This window comes from Bombus pyrosoma, linkage group LG2 (genome assembly GCF_014825855.1).
Source record: "Bombus pyrosoma isolate SC7728 linkage group LG2, ASM1482585v1, whole genome shotgun sequence".
Classification (NCBI taxonomy): Eukaryota; Metazoa; Arthropoda; class Insecta; order Hymenoptera; family Apidae; genus Bombus; species Bombus pyrosoma.
The window spans coordinates 5,428,259-5,449,278 of NC_057771.1; the positions used below are offsets into that span (position 1 = coordinate 5,428,259).

The 21,020-nt window shown below is 40.9% G+C and overlaps 1 long non-coding RNA gene across 2 annotated transcripts in view; it reads right to left on the minus strand.

The window, feature by feature from the left end:
• LOC122572126 overlaps positions 1-11,165 on the minus strand; it is a 30,624-nt gene extending 19,459 nt beyond the window's left edge. The window contains exons 1-2 of one of the 2 annotated variants that reach the window (XR_006318381.1): positions 10,737-11,165; positions 25-1,138 (exon numbers count right to left, since the gene is read on the minus strand). This is a non-coding gene — a long non-coding RNA (uncharacterized LOC122572126). Of the gene's footprint in view, positions 1-24; positions 1,139-4,455; positions 4,800-10,736 lie in introns of those variants that run through there. The other variant, XR_006318382.1, reaches the window with a different exon arrangement.
• Between the last annotated feature and the right edge of the window lie 9,855 nt (positions 11,166-21,020).

Genomic DNA, 21,020 nt, shown 5'->3' on the forward strand with positions numbered 1-21,020 from the left:
ATCGTTTCGTCGTTAACGTTTTACCTCTCGCGAGACGGAATCGATAGCGTTGGTGTTACATCGAAATTAATTCGTAAATTCCATCCGTGGCCGAGCTCCGCTTTCTTTCGCCGAGAAGAAACATCTTTCTCCCTTAGCTGTCACTGAAACAGCGATCGTAAGATCTCGAACTTGTTCCCTGGAAGCTGCAAATTATTCAGGACGGTAGATTCACTTTGATGCTGGGATGCGGTTCATTTCGAAGCTCGCTTTGCATTCCTATCGAACAGAGGGTAAGGGTGTCGAATACGTTCGTCGAAATAAGCGTCTGCTTACTCGATTCACCGTCCCTGACCCAGAATACCTGAAAAGCTTATCAGAGATAAGTAGCTTTTAAAACAATTTCCTTGCCCCCTTCAAACTTGCCATTTCCACCAAGCGTTTAACGTTTAACGTCGGCATCTGTTCGGTAACGATGCTCGGCAAATTACGAAACTTTTATAGCGGTAAGATCGGATGGAAATTTTTTAGATTAGCAAAATATTTAACCAAAAAGTTTCGAAATTTACGATCGTATTATCGACCCACCGTACCAACCGTTGTACGTTCGTTCGTTCGTTCGTTCGTTCGTCTTACGTTCTTCTTCTTCGTCCTTATACCGTCTCAGCGAACACGAGCGAAACGTCCAGTCGACAAAGTCACGTATCTACGAGAAATGGCGATTAACGAGCTCGACCTTCCGCGTGCTTCTTTCATCTTGCCGAACGCTCGTCAGCACGATAGCTTCTCGTTTCTCGTTGCTGCATCGCGATAGCGCACGACGTATCGCCATTGACGGTCTCGCGGAATGCAGAGGATTTCCGAGTGGTCTGAAAGGGGCTGCGCGGACGGAGGAGCACAAGAGCGAGTCTCATTTTCCTTTGACACGACGTAACATCATCAACAAGTGCCGCTATCCCGGGGTATTCTTGTTCTCACGCCGCAGTTGCTACTCGTCACGTGGGAGTGGTAATATCCGCGGACACGCGTATTCCAAGGGTTTGACTTCTTAAGCGACAGCTTACGAATGCTCTTTATCCCGAATACCGTCGGGGCTGGTCTCGTTGTTCGCTTCTTTTCTCGTTTATGTCGTATCTGACGCGGTATTTGCGCTGGAAATCTGTAAACGACAGGATTAATCGGTATAACGCGTTACGAGATAAAGAGGCTTAAATGGAATATTCGCGTTATCAAGAAGCGTTTACGGCGCAACGGGGTAATTTATACATTTTCCCACGCAGAATTATTGCCGTGACATTTCCTGGGTAAAATACGAACGATCGTAAAATTCCGCTACGATCATGGCTGCTTGCTCTTTTCCCGATAATGCGAATCGGGAATGATATCTCCCTGTTGTTTTACGAGGACGACATTCACCAGGCTATTCTTATAAGAAATTCTGTTTGCCCGCTATCGTTCGCCGAGCGAATGGAAAGGTCTTTCCTCTTTATGTCGTCGCGCAGAAGAATATACATTTACCGAGAAAAACAAGATCGTAAGCGAACACCTCGCTCCTTTTGAAGAATTAAAGGCGATCTTATAAATCCTTGGACGTTACGTATCGCGTATATTCTTGTAATACGACTTCCTGCAAAGAAATATTCCCTTTCTTCGCGCAGAAGCTAATTTCGCAACTTGTCGTATTGAATTATCGATTTTGTCTACCCCTGGCAGAATATCGAAGAATATTTAAAATATCGAATACATGTAGAATATAGAAACTGTACGACATACCGCGTACGTAAAACGAACTACATAGAAGCGGACCGTGAATCGGACAGCAATTTTCGTTGCTTCCTGATTATTCCTGTGATCATAATGATCGTGATCATCGTCGTTGAGGTAGCTTCTCTTTGTGCAAATAGTTAGGACGAATTCGGAGATGCGAAAACGATGTTACTCAGCCAGCTTCCGTTTCGTCCGTTCATTGGCTGGTTTGATACAAAAACGGTGGGTACACGTAGGAAGAAAATCGTATTTATAACAGCAGGCGGAAGTTTTTGAAAGGAAGAAATCAGAGAATGAGATTCGGGTTTTCCCCGTTTAGTTGATGCGCGATGAATCACCGCATCACTTGTAAATTATGGAAACACCTATTTTCCCAATATACCGATCTTCAGGTGGTACGTACGTGACGATTCTCGTTTCAACAATTTCTACCGATGGCCATCTGTGGCCTGACAACGCCAAATGGTAAGAAACTAAACTATCGTTGCGATGGACGAAACTCGTACAAATAAAGTTTCACAATGGAATTCTACCGAACCGGTGTAAGCTATAAAGCGAACGCACGTATATCGCCAGTGTCATTCGCGTTGTCCGCCCTATCTAATAGCTCTCATTGTACCAAATTTCATTTGTCCGAAGAAGCTTGAACCAACGACGAACGTACACTTGCTCTACTCTGGTAACTTTATTTCAAGTTAGCAATTAATTTCAATTTGTCCGATGACGAAGCGCCATCGTGTCGCTGCCACGGAGAGAGGGTTTTAAGAAAACAAACTCCAAGCGAACAGACTAGACTTGCCCAATAAATACATATAAAGCGGCGTGCACGTGTACATATATGTTCTGGCAAAGGATAGACATTAACATTGAACGCTGCAGAGTACGGACAAATGGCGAACAACGGCCTTCATGGTATCTAATTTCATTTCCTCCGACGATTTCTCGTAATGACGGCTCTCTCTCTCTCTCTCTCTCTCTCTCTCATCTCATACGATTTCCTTCGTCGTATTACGAATGGCACGTGGATCCGAGTAAATCGGTTGTCTCTTTGATCGCGCCACGAAGAAGAAAAATAAGAGAAATCATCGAAATCGGATGATCGACGATGTTTGATACCGCTCGTTTGAAAAAAGCAGGCTCGTGATTCGTCTGGTCGAAGCTTGTTAAAATCAGATTAATTGCATTTATAGGCTTCTACGCTATTCGCGAAGTCGTGGTTATTTAACTCTCGAACGCATAGTCGCACACGAGTGTGCGTTTCTCAAATACAGAATGTCGATAATTGGCAACTTGGTTTATCGATGTATTTCGCGTGATTTCTTCTTTCGTACGAGTGTAAATTTCGAGAAAGCTAACATTCGAGAAACGAATGTTAGATGCACGTCGTATGCATTTCGCAATGTTATACTCGGTGCGATCTACCATCCTTAACATTAACCTTCGCTTCTCGAAGCTCGAAGGTTCTCGAGCCCCTCTTTATCATCGAGCAAATTCTTCTGCGTACACATGGGATGCACTTGCGTGACATTTCAAGCGCACACGCACACGAGGGCGAGATAAATATATTCGCACGAGCCAAGCGAACCGAACTTTACATTTTCAACGCAAAAGACAGTTGACGTAAATCGAATCTTATCCCCTTCGACTCTCTTTCTTCCGTTCTCCGGTCATATGGAAATATCTGAGCAATCTAGTACCTTGGGCCTTCTTTTCCCCACTTTGTCAATTATACAGCGGATCTTGAAAGATCAGAGAATCTTTATATTCTGCTCTTAAACTATAACAACGATCTCGAACGACATTAACCGCTCTTCTCCTCTCTCCTTCTTGTTATAAACTAAGGCAAATGTTTGTCACGCTCGCAGATATAACGTGAATATCTAAAAATTGCAAAATGTTATAAACAATATAAACGATAAATAATAATAATGATATAAACGATCAAATTTGCAACGAACTCTGGGAAGATATTAATTTCTCGAGGAAACACCGCAGAATTATTGTGAAGGAAAAATTAGGTCAGCGCCGTGGAAGCTCGTAATGAGTTTGCCAAAGAAATTGGTTTCCCGGTAAAAAAAAAAGAAAAACGCAATAAATAAATCGCGTGATAAATAAAGAGGAATCGAATATCGTTGAAATACTTGCGAAAACAATCGTCGGCCATTCTAAATTGCCCTCTGTTACTAAAGTTATACCGTGGAACGTCGCGAAAACAAGGATTACGTCGCTAAAGAAAAGCATAAGCGCCGGCAAAGTAAATTAGGGCAGGAGATTGAACTTCGAGGAAGTCTGGATTAAGCGAGATAAAATTACGCTTTCCCCGAAGGAAAAAATACCGGTATTCTCGCTTCAAATTATATTTCATTTACCTTCAAAGAAAAAACTACCAACTTTGCATTTTATAATTACATCATTGTAGAGGTAAATTTCCGAGCGAAAATAACCAACTTGAAATTTAATAATAATTCGATTCTCATTTACCAGTTTTACTTCTTACGAACGTAAATATAACGTGACGTAGTTTTATATCGCGTAACACCGATATAAAAATCGAATGAAAACGATGGATCGCTGAATAAAGAAATTCCTCCTTTCCGGTCGTTCCTCGGTCACTTTCTTCTAATTTAGCGCGCGTACCGTGCAATACAAAAGTTTGCAGCGCCATCGAGATGCCTGAAATTTATATCTTTGATGCTTAAATTCGTTTACCTTTTACAATGGGTCGTATCTTTCAACGTATTTGCTTCCGCGAGGAAACCATAGAGGTACTCGTCGAGACAATACGAACTTCTCACAGAGTCGTTACATTTTCCTCGAGTCGTTGTACTCTACAACTTTACTATCGCCTTTCTCGTCCCTGAAACACGTAGCGCAGAACACACAGTCGTATCGACGAATAACGAAACGCCGATGGGACACAGGCGGTCGATTTGCGACGTAAAATCGACAATTATTTTACCCTACAAAAATTAATTTTCGTGGCTGAGATGAATCGAGAAGGACGTTCCAAGTTCAAGTATCTTCTCGTGTCTTATTTTAATAAGTTTCGTCTCTTTCCGTGAGACGTTTGTATTGTTGGTAACTGCTAAAAAAAAAAAAAAAAAAAAAAAAAAAAAAAGTGGAAGACATTTAACTTAAAAGAGTTCGAAAGAAAATTGTCGAAGCGAGATAAAATTAATTCCACCATAACGGTAATAATTTTATCGTAGATAAGGCTGGATGAATATCGTCGTGAATAATTCAACGGCTTAATTACGGCTAGGAATATCTCGTACAACTTCCTTTAATTCGCTGATTATCCATGAGAAAATATTTTGGTATAAATTAATCGCTAATGAAGCATCGTTATTTTACTCGTCCGTAAACCAACACCGATTAACTCGTCTCTGTCCGCGTAAAAAGTATCAGAAGTTATGAATAAATAATTTTCTCCGCCATCGTTGACTTATAAACGAGCTTTAACAGTTTGCCGAGTTTTAAATAATAATTGTTTCGATAGCAACGTTCGATAAGATTACAATAACGATACGGCTATAGACATTGAAATTAAAGCGGAATATTAAATCCGATGATCATCTGTATGGGCGATATTCTTCCGTGAAAGCTGTTCGATCTATCGGTAAATGTACCGTAATTAAAATCTATGTTTCATTACAGCTTCGATTCAGATATAGAAGAACAACAACATACTAATAAACATCGATGGACGCAAACGTGTCGTATTTAGTTTGCATACCATTTACGTCAGTTGGATGCCGTTTGCGTATCGCATTTCCAGACACATCGGTATATTAACGAAATTGTTTCTTCCATTAAATCTGCTTTTACGTAAGAACGATTAATACTTGGTGACTAATATATATATATACATATATTTCTTTCAAACTCATGATTTATCGATACCGCGATTACGAAAAATCTGGAAGATCTTGGCATTTATCGTTTTATCGTCCTAACGAGTCTTCTAACGTATCCATAAGTTTCTCGAGGCGAGAACGACGGGACTACGTTTGAAGTTTGTTCGTTTCATGAAAATAACTTGCAAGGTGTGATATTGGATAAGAGGAGCGAAGGTACGTACCGAATGTCCGATAATTTCGTTTCGCGTTATTTCTGTTTTCGAGAGTTGTTAAATTATTAGCAGGAAAATTATCTAGAAATCGTTTAAACGTGAAACAACGGGTGGTCTTTTTATATTTCTCTTTTATATTTTTATATGTTTAAATGAAAACTCTATAATACACTCGCTGTACCGGGCAATACCAATTAATCACTTCGAATATCATTTTATTCGATATACGCCAGATGCTCGGTGCGTAGGACAGAAACAATCGATTCTATTTGATTAATTAAAACCGCAAGTAATTAATTTACATGAATAGAACATTGAATTGCACTATATCGCCCTATTATAAACATGTGTACCGTTAAAGAGTATGCTTAATCGGTTAATGGCAGATTAATCGTTCGACGATAAATATAACAACGTGCTTAATTTATTTGCCTTTGTCGAATATTATTAAACAACCGAACGTATTTCTATCGTCTAAACGACACATTAAAATTACGATTTACGATCGTTATCTCACTTAATCTATTGCAAATACTCAAGAGTAGAGTTGTACACGTTCTTGTACACGATTCGCGTTAATTCCAAATTCTTAAAAATATTTCGATGATACTTCGATCACACTTATGTTGCTGGTCTCGACTAAAGGACTTAAAGATAGCAAACATCGATCCACTTCATAATTCCACTTTACAATTCGATAAAAGAAACGATAAAATATCCGTTACGCTACTTCGTGCGAATACTTGAGATAAACGATAAGAAAACATTTGCCAATAAGTATACAAATAATGATTTTACGCACGGGTCTTACTCAATAATACTCTAGAAATTACTCGAATCGATAGCGTCGCACTTATCAAACTCGAACGTTTCTAAATACGACGATGCCGCGCGTCTAGTCGATGATTTATTAAAAATAGAAACACCGTACATCGTCGATGGTCGACGACAATCGTTGCAATTATTCGTTTCTTTACGAAATAGGAAAAATTACAAGATGCTCCTATAGCGAGAAATCACGAAGATTGCGCGAGATTAATAATTCAGAGGGAAAACATATAATTTTATTCGCGACACGACCTATAGGGGATGAATTCTAAAAATAGAGGTCTATCGGTAGGGAGAATTTCAAAAGCGGTAAGGTGGTATTTATTTTATTTCAGATGTACGTGATTTATGACACGGTCATAGGGAAAAGCTATTTTTCGAGGGAAAAGGTATTTTTTGCTTTTATCGCTCGTGTTTCACCGCTATCTACCTTAGAAAGGGTAATTATATGGATCTTATCGCGAAACGAGTAGGAAAATCAACGAACAAGGGAATCTCTGTAAGCATCGCGACGAATCAACGTGTGCACGCATGTAACGTGTTTCCCGTATGCCGATCGACGACGTTGATTGACGGATAATGGATGGAGATCGATATTTCGAGGCAGCCACGAAGATTCTGTCAAGCGGCGTTTGTTGGTCGAGCATCTCTCGCTAGACTACACGGTGTTCGTCGTTTCTCGCGCGATCCACCTGTTTAATTAAACGACAGCAGCCGGCGCGCTCGGTTTCATTAAAAATGTAATAGCCGCGATTGCGAATCCATCGACGTATTCGGCTCGATGTAAATCGATCTTTAGCCGAGATACGCTGGCCCATACGGGTTACCGTGTCGCTGCGAACGATAATGACGATACATTGGATGATCCGTGGTGAGCACCATAATACCAAATGCTATCTATGTTACTGATATGTATTTATTAAATTTAATGCCTATCGATACGTTCGCTGTTCCCGTGTTAAATATAAACTTCGATCGTGCGCCGGATTACCGCGTATCATCTGGAGCTTATTCAATAACGCGCCGTAAATTCGGATTGGCGGTAACGTAATTTAATAGCCTTGAAGCTCACGGAGTGGTATTTAGATCCGTGACAGTTTCTCGACGAGTCGAATCTCCGAATGATCGAACACGATCTTCAAAGAGCCGGCGTTTGAAGGCGACGGCATTTCAAATATTCACGATTCTTCCTAAATAGCGAAGATCGTGTCGCTATCGAAGTTATTCCGGCCAATTACCAAAGACTTTAATAGCTGGGAATATCGGACAGAAGACGCGTTATTTCGTTCGAAACGAACGCAGCCATCATCCTGCATCCTATAGATCCAAAATCCAATCCAAAAATGATTGAAATTAAGAATTTAATGAAATTTTACAAATCAGGGAATCTATCTATTAAGGAATTAAGAATCGTGTCGGATAATCGTACGCGGGCGAAATTCCACCAACTTACGAACCAATCCGATACAAAGGAACAGAGACGTATAGAGAAACCTACGCGTGTACGTCGAACAAGCTGGCAAGGTTAAGGAAAGGAAAAAAGAAAGAACGAGTTGATTCTCGATTGTTCGCTTTAAAACCAGACCGTTCCTCGAGAAAAGTGATCGAAGGCGAGGTATTCCGCGTGGAGCGGGGCCTACGACTTTACAGCTGGCGCGAGGAATAGGGATAGCTGTGACACAGGACCAGGGGAGGTTTTGACGGTATTGATTTCCCAAGCCCGGGACCTCGTACCATCTGTAACTCAAACTGCTCGACTGAGATACCCTTACGTGCTCTAACCGAGCCGTATAAAATCGTACATGCAGCTAACTCTATATCTCGTTCGTTCCATCAACCATTTCGTCAACATTTTGCACCCCATTCTCGCCGGGGTATGCGCGATTTTACTGACGCGCCATAGCAAGGCAGAGAAGGCGAACGAAGACAAATTTCTGGCGAAAGTTTGAAAGGAAACAGGAGTCGATGGTACGTCTAAAAGGAAATTGGCAAGCTGCTCGACAAAAGTTGCGCAAGTTTTAACGAAATACGTATCTGCTCGAGCAGAATGCTGGAAACAAAAAGGACGCGACTGCTTTATTTTACTTTAGCATTATATTAAAGTAGAGGAGCGTTGTCTAAAGTTTTTCATTTGAAAAGTAATTGCCGCTCTTAATGGCCAATTTGTGAGTTTAAAAGGACTAGCCTTTAGAGATACAATTTATCAAGCATTCTCTGTCCCTTTTTATGTCCGAGCATCGCGCATGAAGAATAGATGGTGACACGATAGTGACGTGATAGATCAAAGCTATAGAGCTCGAACAGAGTTTAAAGGACGAATCATTTTCGGAAAGATGCTTTCTATAAGAAACGATAGATCGTGGCAATGAAAAATGCTTTCAAAGTGAAAGAAAAAGACCACTTGAAGCGATAGATTCGAATATCTTTGGGATACGCAAAGAAATCTATGCCCGGCCATAACTTTCCGGCATCGTGTAACATTCGGGCGAAGAAGCTTTACAAATTTTCCCGCTGTTTTACGCGAATATCAATTCCCGAATTTTCCTATCCCCCGTATCTTTTCCTTTTTACGTATAAGGTTGCCCAAAGGAGCTGTCTAAACTGGATTCATCCGGAGTTAGTATTTATTCGTAAGTTGCAATTTTAGTATCCCTTCTACGGCATTTACGTGAATTTCCATTTACATTTCCATTTTCATTTCCTTCTCAGATGGATTTAAACGGTGCAAGCCACGTATAAAGGTAATCCTAGGAATAAGAAAATGTGTTTCTACTTCGATCCAAGCAAACTGACTGGCTTCGACGCATGTCGCCTACGCATTTTCTCGTTTCATCGTCGAAACAAAGGAAGCCCGGTTACCAGGTCAAAGGTGACAAACCACCAATTCAGAAAATTGCCCTGCTAATACATACATCCGCGCGAACCATGCATAGCTCTATGTTCAGCCAAAGCGTTTACGAAAATCTACTCTATGAATACGAAAGGACGTAAGACGTGGGAAAAATTGTACGCAGGAAAAGTCAAAATTAAACAAACATACGAAAACAGGAAGGAAGAGTAAGAGCGATTGGCGGTGAATACGCGTGTGCCTTAAACGCATACCGTCGATAATTCGATCAATAATTTCGCGTAATAATAATGCAAATGATATTTTGCCTCCTCTTTCTTTTTACAGAAAGATGTTCTACGCTTTTGTCATTTTCAACATTCTTCTTGAATATACGCGAATATATCTCGTACGCGATCTTTGAGATGTTTTCTTTAAAATCTTATCACGTCCTGTGTAACCGTGTCCTCGAAGAAAACCAAAGCTCGTGTTCCATGCGAGCGATGTTTTTAATTAGTTTTACTGCAACTCTGATCAACGACAAGAATTACTGATAAACTTGCGTTTCACGGCTGAATTACAAACAAGACGATAATTAACAACTTCGTTAAATTTCTCGAGAGCGGACCTTGATCTTTTAGCTTATTATTATTTGCGATATATTCGTTTGAAGGCGATGCCGAGAAATATCGAGAGTTTCGAATAGTCCCAATTCGGTGAATATCCGAACTGCTACGTTTGCCGACGATACGGCTGTATTAGCGTGCGATCGGAATTCGCGCGAAACTTCGAGTAAACTGCAAGAACGTCTCAACGAGATAGAATATTGGCTAAAAGCACGAAGAACTTTGATACTACGAAATCTAAACGCGTGAAATTCGTCGTAAGAAGCGAACGTGCCCTCCGGTAAAATTCAATTACTATCTCACAGCCGCTATACTTTGACGAAGAAATTACCATGGAAAACGCGCGTCCAAAACGCAAGGAAATAGCGAAAATTAAGCGAACGGCGGAAAACTTTGGTGGTCGATCGGCAAAATCTCGCAGCTAAGAACTACGTTAACGGCAAACTTGCAACAAACCGAGGATACGCAAAACTATTTTCAAGCCCGTGTGAAATATACGCCTGTCGATTAGGGGAGCACAGCCGCGAATTCCGGTAAAATCAATAGAAACATGAGAAAACAAAAAATTGTGAGGCGTTTTGAAAACAGACGGGTACGTGCCGAGCAAACAAACAAAGAAAGAAACCGGTATACCCACCGTAAACGAAGAAATCAGCAGACACAGCGGGTTGTATCAACAACGGCTGAAGAATCGTCCCAACAACCTGGCTACGAAATTACTGAACACCGCGAGCGAATACGAAAAATTAAAGACACCTTTTACGTCTAGCAAGTAGATCTCACCGCATAAGCCGAGTAACATCACGACGATACGTCACCCGGAGGGGGGTGTGTTCGTATTCGTGTCGATTTAAGTCACCGGCCTGCGCCGATCATCGTTGTACGAAAATTACAACGATAAAAAGAAAAAGAAAATAACGAATGGGATCGTAGATACGAGAAGAGTAGAACGAGAAACTGACGACGGAGAACGCACGATGATGGTAGTAGACCGTCTTGCGAAGAAGCTTGACGCGGTAACGTTCGAACGGCGCATATATCCGTGGCGTTAAAAGGAGCCTCCTACCTTTTTACTTTATTTCCGTACGTAATCAATAGGCGTTCGATCAGGTCGGTACATTTCCGAAGTGGCGTCTCAACGTTCAGAGGAGCGCCTCGCCTCCTTTATCGAGGTTGTCGGCGTAGAAACGAGCGAGGAAAGGATACATATAGGGAGCGGGAGCAAGAGGGAAATTGGCAGAAGTGTGTAGACCACTACATCTTCTTCAAGAATCACAGATATCGTATATAAATAACCAGCCGCTTATTTATCATGCTCTATCGAGAAAGGAACGGAAAAGAAGGGGTGGAGGCAAAAGGCCATTTTTATACGATCGGTATGGTACACTACCGCTCAAAGAACTCGTAGTCTGATGCTCTTGCTCATTTTTTATAGGATGCATATTTAATTAGAAAATAGTTTGCAGTAATTTTGTTGCGACGCGATAATATTAGCTTTTTAAAAGTAATATGTTACACGGTAAAACTACATCAACTTGCATCGACGAATAAACAGTCGATGTAACCGAAGTTCGGATTAATTTCACCTATTAAAATTCATCTACAGTTTACTACGGCTACCTTTGTTCGCATAATAGAAGCATACCTTCGGAGACGAAAGAAAATTCGCTTTAATGAATGAAATTCTCGCTTGCAGGCAAAATCGATGCTCGGAATTTAAGGCCACGGTGATAAGATACGATAAGTTATACGGTTCGTTCTTCGTAGGGAAGCAATTTTTCAATCGAATATGCCGATAACTATTCTCGTGGTAGTAGAATCGTTTCTTTTGAAAATATCGCTCGTCGTAATATTATTTAAGCCGTTAGCTTTTAATAAAAATTCGGAGATATAATAACCATCTTTACGAGGCCTCATATTTTTGCACCTAATGGCTTCTTCCCCCTTTCCAGCGTCACAATGTGCCACATTAAAATACTCCCTCTAAGCTATCGAGTAACATGAAATCAAAAAATAAAGACGAATTTGCCATATTTTCGTCTTATGGCTTTCAATTTTCCCAAACTTTTTATCATTTAAAGAACCTTTTATCGTCGCCCCCTTGCACGATTCAACCAACCTTATTATCCTTCTTTTGCAAACAGCGATGAAAATGTAACGAAGCTTATATTTAGAACGATACTTAATTTTAATTCGTGAAATTGAAGCCTATTAAGCACGAGCTGCGTGTAAAGTTCCAACGTCCTTAATCTGGTACGCTGTTTAAATACCGGGTACCACAATACGCTACATATATAACAACGAAAAATGACAAAAATGAAAAGATAATCAGCTAACGTATAAAAATCGTTGCTCTCCGCGCCTGGTTTGTTTACGCTGCTTCCTACACTTTTAATCACGTCGCATCCGATTATACGGTAAAGTAGCAGCGATTAGCACAAGTCAGCAAACAGACATACGTATGGATACAAAGGACCTTTGTATTAACATAAATGGAGAACACATGCAACATCCAATAACGAAGGAAATTAATATTTCGGTTAACGTCTCGTAAATCCGAAGAAAATTACTTCCGAATCTATGTTCGTTATAAGCCTTTACTCTACTCGAATAAGTATGCTAAAGTTCGACCGAAGCTTCTTCGTTGCGCTGTATTTTCGAAGAGGACAGATTGCCTCGGGGTAACTCCACGCTTCGATATTGATAAGTTTCCAAGTTCACTGGAAAGGTTATTGGGAGAAAAAGTGAATTATATTCGGAATCGGAGCATGTACGATACTATACAAAACGATTGGACGTTTCTAAAAGAAATTGACTAAGTTTGTTCGAATAGTCGTAAACCGTAATGTTCATCGTTGTCTTCCGAAGCTGTAATATCGCGTGGAATAAATTGTAAGAACGCGAAATTATTGCTACCTCCCTCTATCTCTCTCTCTCTCTCTCTCTCTCTCTCCTTCTCTTTACTCAGTCTATCTTCTATTAATATAATATTTTCTATAATCGATGTAAAACATATTTACTGTGTTAAAGGATGGCGAGTGAGCTTTATATATAACGAACCACTTGTTTATCGAACATTTCTAATAAAACCAACAATGTTAACAGACGTGCATTTTCATGCTATTTATTCTGAACAATCGGGTTTCTTAAATTGAGAAAATCAAAGAATTTATAGGACAATTTATAGCGGACTCGAAGTAATTGTTATATCGGAACAATTGGAATATTCTTATGCTACTACGGAGGGAGGTCTTGGAGTATTTAAAAATCTAAACGCGTTGTATGTAGAAATTAGTCGTTTAATGAAAATATTGCTTTATCAAACGGATGACAGTCTTTCCGTCGCTGATTAATTTCATTTGTTTTCCTTCGTTATTTCTTCACGGTATTCTCGATATTCCTCGCGTACGTAACTTCATCGAGAAATTTCATTGCGTATCTTTGGATCGTCGATCGTCGAACGTCGGCGTTCGACGTTGTTGCGAGGCCGCGCGAGGAATCTTCTTCGAAACGAAATGAAAAGGGAGAATAATGCTCGGCGGGATAAATGTGAAAGTTCGAGTTTTATTTGCTATCAAGTTTTCGCGGAGGAATACGCGTTTATTAATAATACAACGCATTTTCCTTGAGAAGCGCAGGCATCGGTTTATAAATAACCAACTTATTTGTCGTAGCCCAAGGAAAAAAGACAGGATCGCTATTGTGGTGTATTTTTAAAAAAAACGGCACACAAGGGGAGAGACTGGAAGAGCCGCTTTCTACAAAACGTCGGATACTACGGGCGATTTAGCATCGCTATGACAACGGAACAAAACGCCCGGTGAAAATTATGTTTTTCGTTGTTACGTCCGTGAAACGACACGACGAATCAATCGGTTACCGCAAAAGATAGCGATAATACAGATACGCAGCTCGAATAACAATTGAACTTTAGAGAATATATATATATATACGTAAAACCTGTTGGAAAGAAAGCATTAGCGCCCTAATAAAGAATTTGAGACGGCTGATAAAATCGCTGACTGTTCGGTAATGTAGCGTCGTTACGATACAACATAGCCGCGTATCGTAAGTAACGTAACTATTAATATTAATTTCTTTTGCAAAAAGTCAAAAATGTCGAATGCAAGAAATGCAGAAAATCTTGTCGATAAAGGAACAACTAGTTTGTCAAATCGTTCGTTCGAGACGAAACACGCGTGCAAAAGCGCGCTTAAAATTCGTTGATTTATTCGTCTGGCGGTGGTCCATTTCGTTGTAATTTTCCTGCTTGGAATTTATCTGATAGGTGGCATTAAAACGCGATCGAGCGGTCTCGTGGTTATCGATCAGCGTGATTGAAATATTTATAAAATCCAAGGAAATTCGCGATCGACCTTTCCGAACGAAATCACTGCCCTCGTGTCGTCGCCGTGGCAAATTCGAAGGTGGCCTGAAATAAATGTCCGTAGGCGTAGTAAGCACGAGCAAAGCCCGCTTGCACGTAACATAACGTGACGTAGTCCCGTGAAAGTCCTCGTTATGGAGATTTGGCGAGCCGTCTTCCCGTTTAAATATCATTTCGAACGGCTGTAATACGTGGCATGACGAAGAGAAACGCGATAATAACACGTGCAGAACAGAGGAACCAGAGCGACGAATAAACGCAGACGAGACCTTGAAGTGCATCGCGGAAGCTTAAACGTCTAAAGAAACGGGCAGAGTAGGGAGAGGGAGACGCGCAGAGGGCAAACTAAAGGAGGGTGAACTCGGAAAATCTGGCAAAGATTACGAACCATTTACCACGCCACGGTCCATCTACCTTTTCGTTTGTCACCGCGTATCCACGTCTAACGAGTGACGACCGCTCAAACTATCCCCGTTTCAATTTTCAATCGGACAATCGTCGCGCGTTTAATTTTTGCCTACAAAGAAACGATTAAAACGATCATGAATTGTAAAAGCGGAATAGAGAATTGGCAGAACTGCAGAGAAAATTACGAAGAACTCGGCCAGTAAATCTGATAGACCGATCGATTGACGCTTCCTCGATGGAAAGATCGTCTGTGTCTATGCGATGTTCGACCGTACATGAAATACAAGAAGTTATCTATAAGAAATAGAAGTTATCTATAAGAAAAGTTGTCAAGCTTGGATAAGCCATTAAAGATATTTAAAAATCGTAACTATGAATAAACGTCTCTTGTTTTTCTTATTCGAAAGGAATTATAAGATACGAAAGAATGATAAAAGCTATAAGAGAATAAAAGTACCAAAGATATGCGTAATGCGCCAAGGAAATGTCGTCATGGACAATGGCGATAAATTAATCACCACGTTCAGCTGAGAATAGTGACGTTGCCTTGTTTTTCATCAAAACAATTTAGCGTAGAGGGATTACGCGTATAACGTGTTGCGAATTAACAGCCTACGGCCACTACTCTGTACTAAAAATAGTAACAAATTTATCATCCGTCCCGCTCGTGATACTCGCTCGCGAAGAAAATAGCTGCAAAGCGTTTGCCACATACGAGTATCCACTTGATCGAACTTTCGCCACTCTGTATCTTGACGAAATTGTAGAAAAACGTTATCGCGATAACGAAAGGATTAAATAAACGCGCGAAAGGACAAAAGCTGAAGAGCCGAGAAGCACCATCGTTGTTCAGAAACTTCCAAGAAGTAGGCTTGAACGTATCGGAGGAGACCCGAAGGAGGCTACGAGAGGCATCGTGGAGGAATACTTGAAATTTTCCGCTGCAAAGGAAACGACCATGATCGTCGTATTCCTCTCCCTACTTACGCGAACCACACGACGAACAAACGAATAGATTCCATACGAAGGAGAAACGGGTTCACCGGACAAAGATAACGAATATACGTGTACTCGCATGATTTCCGCCGGTTCTTCGGTCACTGCTTTCGTTCATCCTAATCCGTTTCCGTATCTATGTTCTCGTCGGTTGACAATTTCGTATGTTTCTGGTAGGACGAAACGTGGACAACTTGGCCAACTAGGTCTCGGGTGTTAGGACTAGAGCAAGATACGTTCTGCGGTCCTTGTACCGGACTGCCCGACCGAATTTAGTTTCCTGTACGGATAAATCTATTTCCCGCGCTGCCAGATACCGCGTGGGATGAGACAGCGTCTGTGACTTTGATTAATTCGAATTTCGAACACGCGAATTCGATGCTTCAAATATTTTCAAGCGAAACGGTGGAAACTGCTACGTCGAAGAACGTTCGTAAATTCAACTAGGTAACGTTATACACGCATGTACTGCGAAGGAAGGAAGTACTGGGACATCGTGGTAGGAGATAGTTCATCGTGTAAAGATCGCACGATGGATTGCGATTTACTGAAACGAATTTATACCGGTGTTTCTATCGACATATATACGTGTAGATTCGTTAAGCGTGCGCAAAGTTGAAGAAAAATTCAACGACGTGTAGACAAATTGCACGGCGTTCATTAACGACCGAGTTTGTAACACGTAACAAAGGCGTTCGAACGCTTTATATCCGCATCGAAATTGGCATCAACGATCGCTACGTACTTCGACGACGAAGAAGTCGTACAGTTACGCGAAAAAATGTTAATCGATAAATTTAAATACGTAATAATGATATATAAAATAGATCGATATGAAGGAAAGGAAAAGGCGTTTGGTCCGATGATTAACATTACTTGCGGGAATGAACTTTACGATTAATTATCGGTCGAACGTAAAATATGCGATGCAAATAGAAAACTTATCGCGGACTTTGATCTTTGACTGTACGTTTAAAGGAAAATAAAATTCACGATGAACCATTTCTATGAAAATCTCTTACGAAGTTGATCAAACACGAACGTTACGTTGATCAATATCGGGAGAACAGGTCTTTTTCGCGAGAAAGAACAAAACGAGGAAAATATTATCTATCGTATCGCGATGAGAATAGTCTGCTTTGCAAACTGTTTCGATGAATTTCAACAAACGCGTTAACCTATGCGATCTAAATCCGTTTTCAAGCGTCGGTATGCAAAATAAAATCAAATACGTATAACGATACCACACGCCTGTTGCGGATCCTATCGTAACTATATCGAATGTCAATTCGCACAGAGACAGTTAAATCCATCGGAATACTTATCGAAACGTGACAGGCCATGCGAAACGCGCACCAAGTGTATGTATACGTTTGCGGTCCAGCGGATATTCGCGGCTATCGATGATATCCGGCGACGTCCTTGCCCTGATAAACGACCAGATACCTGTTTGTCCGAATAATCACGGCTTTATCTTCTGGTTCGCGCAATCCCACGTTTGCCAGGTGTAGAAAAAAATTCGGTGCTTTCAGTTTTCGCTTCTACGAGGAAAACGTGTATCTCTATCCTTCGCGATCGAGATATCTTTTATCACTGAACCGCGAATATTCGCGCGTTTATGTGAAAGACGCGGAAATGCGCAAAATGTATCTCGCATAAAATATCGAAGAGATAGTGGTACTCGTTGTGGTATTTAATATCAGAATTTAATAAACAGATCCACGCTTAGGTTTCGTTTCTGCCACTGTATTCGCTTATAAATTTTATACAAACGTCTCCGTTCTGGTCGCAACTTTTTATTCTTTCGCGTCGCTAAAAACCCGTTGATAAAAGTACAAATAACGAGAGAAAGAGTCGTGGTAAAAATATAAAACTAAAGACACAACAGCCTTTTCTACACCCAGCACGCACATAGTTAAAAACCAGTTTTCATTTTTTACTTGGTTCGTTTCATTTTCATTCGCGGGCGTTTTCCTTTTTCTCCTTACTCGCCCTCCATTTCTTTCGCCGTTTCCCCTTCGTTCGGCGGAAAGCGAAATGGGAAATGCCGCGTTTTCTTGCCGCTTGGCTGGTGCAAGATGAAAATAAAGCAACGCAGAAATAGAGGATGGGAAGAGGAAGAGGAAGAGGAAGAATAAGAGAAACCGGCAACACGGAAAAATAGAAAGCATCAGCGCGCTCTTTTCACCTTCTCCTCGTCGGCCAACAGCAACAACGTGACCCTCGGCTTTACCATCTCGCCAAATAGATTTTTGCCTCGTTATCGACTACAATTTATGAACGATAGATCACAAGACAGACCGCGTAGTCGTCCGAGGAGTCTTATACCCGGTGCTTATTGCATCCCGTCGTGAAAAGCACGCGAATGGTCGATTAGGCTGTCGAGGCGTAACGATCAAATGAAAATTGATGACAGTGAAATTTCTGGGCTGTGGATTACCGGCGGCGACGGTAGTCCCGAAATCTCAAGTAAGCCGACAAAATTGCGAAGCGTCGCTGCCGGAAGAAAAATGATCTTACGAGAACAATTACGAGTACGATATAATTACGTGTCCTACATTCGTAAACTTCTTTTCCGAAGCGTGCTACAATTGCGAAGCGTCTATAATTATGACCGTGCGCCCTAAATTCGATGTCTGCGAGATGTTCGATTAAAACAATCCGGATCGAGCTTAAATTCAGCTGCCACATATGTAAATATGTCGGACCGTTGCTCGGGAGAAAAGCTACAGACGTAAAAATGCGTACGGTAAATCTGCGAAAAAGGCAACGACCTGATATAACTGAAATATACAAATTATAGAAACCGAAACCTGTAAAACATTTAGAAAGATATTGTAACGTATTGTGACGTAGTGGCGTTTAAGTAGCTTTCCTGCGATCAACCAACAACAACAACAACAACAACAACAACAAGCTTGCGTGTAACAGGGGCAGTGAAGTGGCTAGAGACAACAGAGAACACAGGATTTACGAAACGTGCCAGTGTCGCGAAAGAGAGGTGTTTGCTGACATTTTCGACGATGAAGCGGCGTGAAGCGAGAAAAGAGAGTGGCGCGAACCAGTGAAATCTTTATAATTTTCACAAGGCAAACGAAAGGCTGAACCGGAGGTAAAAAGGACCGGACCGGACCGACCGCGAGCGTAATAACGAGGCAAACATTAAGCGCAAGAACGCCTCGGGTTGCGCCAAAGGTCCCCTCTTAACACACTTAATAAATATGTTTATCGCTTCAGTGACTTCCGTCTATCGGCTGAGTGGATCCAGTGACGTCACTGGCGCTTCTCTAACGTCATGTCACGATAAAACAAAACCGTGGTTGTCGGATCGCGGCAAAATAATTGCCCGTTATCGGCCTCGAAAAGCACGTTGTATCCCTACACTTTGTCCGACAATGTATTCCCGATTCTATTTACGCTCCGCTTCACGACTATTTTTAACGAAAACGAACAAAGTCGGGGGGCAAGCGAACGACGAAACCTCCATCCGACGACTCCTTCGACGCAGAGTGCAAAGTCTGCCGTGCCGAATCTGAATGAGAATGTTCTATTTATTATCGGCCGTCTCCTCTTTGGCGACTCTGTGACTCGAGAATAACGACACTTTATTACAATTTATAATACTTATCGCACGATCGTACGTTTTTAGACGAAATCTGTATATTTTTGCGCCGCGATATCATTCACATACGATAATCGTTAACACCCTGTATAAAAGTTGATTTCATCGTTCGTAGTACACGGTTCAGTATGCGATTATGTGTATATTAATAAGACTGAAAATCGTGGGATTATAGAGGAAAGTACAATTATAACGAGATTATTTTACGTTGGAGTTAAGGCGTTTATTCTTATTTAGTACATTGGCAAAGGAGAAAAAAGATGTGGAATATCTATTAATACTTTGTTCGCTCGTACTATGTCGTTCTATTCAGCTAGGACAGGCGGAATGAAAAATTGCAGAAAAATCGATTATTTACAGATAACGCGTTGTAAATGGACGATGCGTTGCCTCGTCTCTATACCTTAGCTTCTCTATACCAAAGGTCTGTTTATTTCGTTAGATCCTTCTTTCAAGTATCTGTGAAACGTTTTCAACAGACGTTGCTACGTCTCTCGTTCCTCGCGCGAAGCATCTTAACAATGTTTTCTTAAACATCATAGTAAAACTCATATACCAACTCGACAAGAAGAAGACACACACACACACGCTGTGTGTGTTTAGTAAGTCGTTCTATTCGAGTAACTTGCATCTCGAGATGACACGACTGTGCGCACAAATACCGTGACATTTCAGAACGAGCAAAAGTAATTATTGACTATCGTTCGCGTTAATGATATTTGGAAGTCAGCTTGCATCGCGATGTTACAACTTCTATAAATACGTATGTATATTATATGCATTTGAATACGAACAATGCGAATGTGTTTGAATAGAAGTAAAAACAAGTGCATGAAAAAGAAGTAGCTGCACTGATACCGATTCAAAGTATTCGATGTTTATACTTGACGACACTGATTACGAATACAATGGAAAAATATGTACATATCTGCGTCTCTATCTCATAGTGGTATAACGGATACTTTTAATTTTCTGATCGGATCATTTCCAATGTGTTACGCGTCGTATTTTCAAGCGTCTTTTCGTTGTTCTTGAACGACGAACGATATTTAAGCGAGCGAATAAAATTACGGATTTATAAAGAGCCGAAAGAATAGAAACGATTTAACAGAAAACGATCGAGTCCTCTTGAAACGTTAAACGCTAGTCAACTATAAAACATAAAAAAGAAATCAAGTTGGAAGCTTGCGGGGTCATCGAAAAGCTCGTCACCCCCATTGTACTCGCGTAAACTGAAACGATCGAACGGTATCGACAATCAATAGTTGCAACTCGATTTACGAGCACGTTCTGCAAACTATAGCTAAACACCCTCTAACGAAGATGCGTTTTGAGTTTCGTCGTTTTTTTGTCTTCGTATCCTCTCTTTCTCCTTTTTTTTTTTTTTTCTTGCTTGTTAAAAAAGAATATCCGTCGTTTGAGGGAATATCCATCTTCTCTGGAGCAACGTGTCTATTTCTGACACGTGGCTCATACATCAAACTCTCATTCTCTACGTACTGTACTGA